We start from the raw sequence: 6,143 nt of genomic DNA, 5'->3' as shown, positions 1-6,143 counted from the left end.
AAAGCATCAACATATTATATATAAATAATAAAACAAATAGTAAACATATATGTATAAATCATGTCATATGTAGCATTGTAAATAGATAGATAAATAAACACAATCCATCTTAATAAATAGATAAATAAATACATTTGATCACTCTAGAGAATTAGCTGTCTCTGGCGTTGTGAATAGCTAGCACATATTTAGCCGCTAGTGCAGCTGTATTAACATCTTCTCCGAGTAAGAAGGACATTTTTTCAGTGTCACTCAGTTCATAGAATGATGGGATCAAGGCTTCAAATTTGGGCAGAAAAGTTTCTCTTATATCGGTATATTTGGGACAGAAGAGCAGAAAGTGTTCCTCATCCTCTGTCTCTCTCTCTCTCACACTCACTCACTCATGTTGACCTCTGACCTCAGGAGCAGCTGCTCATCCAGATCGAGACCATGAGGGCGGAGCACGAGAGGGGGCGGAGCCGGAGCAACTCCCTGCTGCATCATGGGTAACTCCTGCACCTCTAATGGGAACCAGTGTTTGTGTGTTTGCTCTGTTGTGACAGTGGTGTTCTCCCCGCAGGCGTTCTCAGGTGAGCGGCACGCCGGACTTCAGGTTCCCGGTGTCGGTGTCGTCAGTGATGGACAGTCACTACAGTGGCGCGCTGGTGCTCAGACGACCCCAGAAGGGCCGAGCGTGTGCGCTGAGGGACGAGCCCTCCAAGGTTAAGTCCCGACAGATCCAATCTCCTCTACAACATGACCCTAACCTCGTGATTAAAGGGTCATGAAACCCCACAACACATGTTTTGAGATGTGAACAGATATTTACAGGTTGCATATCACTCAAAACACTAAAAGCACTCATATATTTTATCAATAAGTTGAAATTGGTTATTTTGCGTTTTTCCGAGCAATTTCATTCTTCTGGGTTAAAAAGCAAAGTCAAAACATCAACAGGGAATGTGAGGCGAAAGAGCCTTCGGAGTGTGTGATTGGCCGAATGTGAGGTAGAAGCGAGGCTTCGGAGTGTGTGATTGGCTGAATGTGAGGTAGAAGCGAGGCTTCGGAGTGTGTGATTGGCTGAATGTGAGGTAGAAGCGAGGCTTCGGAGTGTGTGATTGGCTGAATGTGAGGTAGAAGCGAGGCTTCGGAGTGTGTGATTGGCTGAATGTGAGGTAGAAGCGTGGCTTCGGAGTGTGTGATTGGCTGAATGTGAGGTAGAAGCGAGGCTTCGGAGTGTGTGATTGGCTGAATGTGAGGTAGAAGCGAGGCTTCGGAGTGTGTGATTGGCTGAATGTGAGGTAGAAGCGAGGCTTCGGAGTGTGTGATTGGCTGAATGTGAGGTAGAAGCGAGGCTTCGGAGTTTGTGATTGGCTGAATGTGAGGTAGAAGCGAGGCTTCGGAGTGTATGATTGGCTGAATGTGAGGTAGAAGCGTGGCTTCGGAGTGTGTGATTGGCTGAATGTGAGGTAGAAGCAAGGCTTCGGAGTGTGTGATTGGCTGAATGTGAGGTAGAAGCGAGGCTTCGGAGTGTGTGATTGGCTGAATGTGAGGTAGAAGCGAGGCTTCGGAGTGTGTGATTGGCTGAATGTGAGGTAGAAGCGAGGCTTCGGAGCGTGTGATTGGCTGAATGTGAGGTAGAAGCGAGGCTTCGGAGTGTGTGATTGGCTGAATGTGAGGTAGAAGCGTGGCTTCGGAGTGTGTGATTGGCTGAATGTGAGGTAGAAGCGAGGCTTCGGTGTGTGTGATTGGCTGAATGTGAGGTAGAAGCGAGGCTTCGGAGTGTGTGATTGGCTGAATGTGAGGTAGAAGCGAGGCTTCGGTGTGTGTGATTGGCTGAATGTGAGGTAGAACCGACGCTTCGGAGTGTGTGATTGGCTGAATGTGAGGTAGAAGCGAGGCTTTGGAGTGTGTGATTGGCTGAATGTGAGGTAGAAGCGAGGCTTTGGAGCGTGTGATTGGCTGAATGTGAGGTAGAAGCGAGCCTTCGGAGTGTGTGATTGGCTGAATGTGAGGTAGAAGCGAGGCTTCGGAGTGTGTGATTGGCTGAATGTGAGGTAGAAGCGAGGCTTCGGAGTGTGTGATTGGCTGAATGTGAGGTAGAAGCGAGGCTTTGGAGCGTGTGATTGGCTGAATGTGAGGTAGAAGCGAGCCTTCGGAGTGTGTGATTGGCTGAATGTGAGGTAGAAGCGTGGCATCGGAGTGTGTGATTGGCTGAATGTGAGGTAGAAGCTAGCCTTCGGAGTGTGTGATTGGCTGAATGTGAGGTAGATTGGCTGAATGTGAGGTAGAAGCGAGGCTTCGGAGCGTGTGATTGGCTGAGTGTGAGGGAGAAGCGAGGTTTCGGAGTGTGTGATTGGCTGAATGTGAGGTAGAAGCGAATGTGGCTGAATGTGAGGTAGAAGCGAGGCTTCGGAGTGTGTGATTGGCTGAATGTGAGGTAGAAGTGAGGCTTCGGAGTGTGTAATTGGCTGAATGTGAGGTAGAAGCGAGGCTTTGGAGTGTGTGATTGGCTGAATGTGAGGTAGAAGCGAGGCTTTGGAGCGTGTGATTGGCTGAATGTGAGGTAGAAGTGAGGCTTCGGAGTGTGTGATTGGCTGAATGTGAGGTAGAAGCGAGGCTTTGGAGCGTGTGATTGGCTGAATGTGAGGTAGAAGCCTCATTATGCTTCTGCGTCAACTCCACGGCGTAGGTACGCCGTCATTCCTACGGCGTCGTGGCCGTTTTTTTGGTTCTGCGTCAGGTTCAGTTGCATCGCGGTGTATCTGACCAATCACAGCCCTTGTGGTCTGCGTCGCTTCGGTGGGTAGTTACAATTTTTTGGAGGTGCACGTTGAGCTACGCCGGAGGGCTTCGCGGCGACGCAGAGGGGTCTTCGGGGGTACACCGTCAATTCGACGCAGGAGCATAAAACAGGCTTTAGTGACTACTAGCTAGTTTGTAACTCTGTACTTTATCCCGTTGCAGCGTGTGTTCATATGGCAGAACGCAGTAAGGCAAGGCAAGGCAAGTTTATTTATATAGCACATTTCATACACAATGGTAATTCAAAGTGCTTTACATAGAAGAAATTAAAATAATCAAAAGAAATCAGAATAATGAAAACAGTTTAGAATAAAAGATAAAATACAGAAATCGGAATAATTAAAACGTAAAATAAAATACAGTGCAAACAGTCGGACGAACAGTGGCACAGTGCTCATTCAGTAAATGCACAGCTAAACAGATGTGTTTTGAGTCTGGATTTGAATGTGACTGTAGGAGCACATCTGATCTCTTCTGGAAGCTGGTTCCAGCTGCGGCTGGCATAGTAGCTAAAAGCAGACTCGCCATGCTTAGAGTGAACCCTTGGTATTTCTAGCCGATGTGATCCTAATGATCTGAGTGATCTGTTGGGTTTATATTCACTGAGCATATCTGCAATGTATTGAGGTCCTAGGCCATTGAATGATTTATATACCAGTAATAATACTTTAAAATCAATCCTAAATGTAACTGGCAGCCAGTGTAAAGGCCTGAGGACTGGTGTGATGTGTTCATATTTTCTGGTTCTGCTCAGAATCCTAGCAGCAGCGTTCTGTATGAGCTGCAACTGTCTTATGGTCTTTTTGGGAAGGCCAGTGAGAAGTCCATTACAATAATCCACCCTACTGGCGATGAAAGCATGCACAAGTTTTTCTAAGTCTTGACTGGAAACAAAGCATCTAATTCTTGCAATATTTTTCAGGTGATAATATGCTGATTTAGTTATTGCTTTGACATGACTACTGAAACTAAGGTCTGACTCCAGAGACACACCCAGATTCCTGACTTGATTTTTAGTTGTTTGACCCCTAGACTGAAGGTATGCGTTCACCTTGAGAACTTCATCTTTGTTTCCAAACGCAATGACTTCAGTTTTGTCTTTGTTTAGCTGAAGAAAGTTTTGGCACATCCAATTGTTTACTTCATCAATGCATTGGCAAAGGGGCTGTAATCGTTAGGCGATAGGGATAAGTAGAGCTTGTCGTCTGCATAGCTATGGTAAGCGATTTGGTTCTTTCTCATTATTTGGCTCATTGGGAGCATGTACAGGTTGAATAGGAGTGGCGCAAGAATTGAGCCTTGAGGGACTCCGCATGTCATGGATGTCCACTCAGACTTATGGTCTCCTATACTCACATAATAACCTCTGCCTCCTAAGTATGACCTGAACCATTTTAGGACTATCCCAGAAAGCCCGACCCAGTTTTCCAGCCTGTCAAGAAGTATTTTGTGATCGACAGTGTCAAATGCAGCACTGAGGTCGAGTAGTACCAGCACTGATAATTTGCCTGTATCAGTATTTAAGCGAATATCATTTATTATCTTTATGAGCGCGGTCTCTGTACTGTGGTGCGGTCGGAAACCAGATTGAAAAAGGTCAAAGTATCCATTCGAGCTTAAGAATTTGTTCAGCTGATTGAAGACAACTTTTTCAATGATCTTGCCTATGAAAGGAAGATTTGAGATCGGTCTATAGTTGTTTAATATGGTCTTATCCAGATTGCTCTTTTTCAGGAGGGGCTTGACAACAGCAGTTTTCAGGGAGGTCGGAAAACTCCCAGAGAGAAGTGAGGCATTTACCACTTCTAGGAGATCTGCTTCTAAGCTGTGTAACACATTTTTGAAAAAAGATGTGGGAAGTGCATCAAGGGCGCAGGTTGATGTTTTTAGTTGCTGTACGGTTTCTTCCAAAATTTTGCCATCAATTTCTTCGAAATCAGACATAGTGGCTACTTTCTCGTGCTGTTGTTTGATCTGCCTGACCCCAGCGCAACTCAAGGATGAGCTGATCACCTTTCTGATATTATTGATTTTCTCAGAGAAGAAAGAAGCAAACTCACTGCACTTTCTCACTGAGAGCATTTCACTGGGAATCTGGCTTGGGGGGTTTGTCAGTCTCTCTACAGTAGCAAAAAGAGTGCGCGTGTTGTTTATATTGCTGTTTATAATATTCGAGAAAAAAGTCTGTCTAGCTTTGCTTAGTTCCTTATTGAAAGCATGGATGCTGTCTTTGTAGATGTTATAATGGACTACAAGTTTTGTCTTCCGCCACATGCGCTCTGCTTTTCTGCATTGTCTTTTCATATTTTGCACTGCTGTTGAGTTTCTCCAAGGTGCTTTTTGTCTGCCACTCTTCTTCCTGACTTTCACAGGAGCAATATCATCAATTACACTCTTAACTTTTGAGTTAAAATAATCAAGGAGAAAATCAACAGAGTCAGCAGATATGCTTGGTGTTAAAGATATAGCCTTCATAAATAGTACACTAGTGTTCTCATTTAAGCATCTCTTCTTGACAGACACAGATCTAGCTTCAATGGCAGGAGAGATCAATATATCAAAGAAAATACAAAAATGATCAGACAGTGCTACATCCTTAATAACAATTGATGAAATGTTTAGACCCTTACTGATAAGTAAATCTAGAGTGTGTCCACGATTATGTGTGGCTCCATGTACATGCTGAGTCAGATCAAAAGTTTTTAAAACAGTTTTGATTTCTTTTGCCATATTGTTTTCTGCATTATCTATGTGAATGTTAAAATCTCCAGCAATGGCAAAGCAGTCAAACTCTGAGGAAATAGAACTTAACAGTTCTGTTAAGTTCTCAGCAAAAGCTGGAGAGTATTTTGGAGGCCTGTAAACAATGATAAGTAAAATGCGTGGAGCACCTTTTAACACAATACCCAGATATTCGAAAGACGGGTAATTCCCAAATGATATTTGCTTACATTGATAGACATCTTTATAAAGAGCAGCTAAACCTCCGCCTCTTCTGACAGCTCTGCAGACACTCATAAAAGTAAAGTTAGGAGGGGCTGTTTCATTGAGGACTGTTGCACTGCAACTTTCTTCTAGCCAAGTTTCATTTAGCAACATAAAATCCAGGTTGTATGTGGTTATTAAGTCATTGACTAAAAGTGATTTATTTTTAAGTGAGCGGATGTTTAAAAGTGCTAACTTAACAGTCTTACTTTTTGTCCCCACAGCAATCTTGGTATGTCGTGTAATAGGCACCAGATTAGATGGGTTTGCTGTACGGCTTTTGAAGGCCTTAGACTTTCTATCATGTAATTGAACAGCAATAGAAAAAGATACAGGCACACTGGGTTCCCGCTTGTTCTGTAAACATTTGA

The sequence above is a fragment of the Siphateles boraxobius genome, unplaced genomic scaffold (assembly GCF_051911475.1).
Source record: "Siphateles boraxobius isolate OS27281-9 unplaced genomic scaffold, OSU_SipBor_1 172, whole genome shotgun sequence".
NCBI classification, from domain to species: Eukaryota; Metazoa; Chordata; class Actinopteri; order Cypriniformes; family Leuciscidae; genus Siphateles; species Siphateles boraxobius.
Note: the sequence above shows the minus strand (reverse complement) of the source record.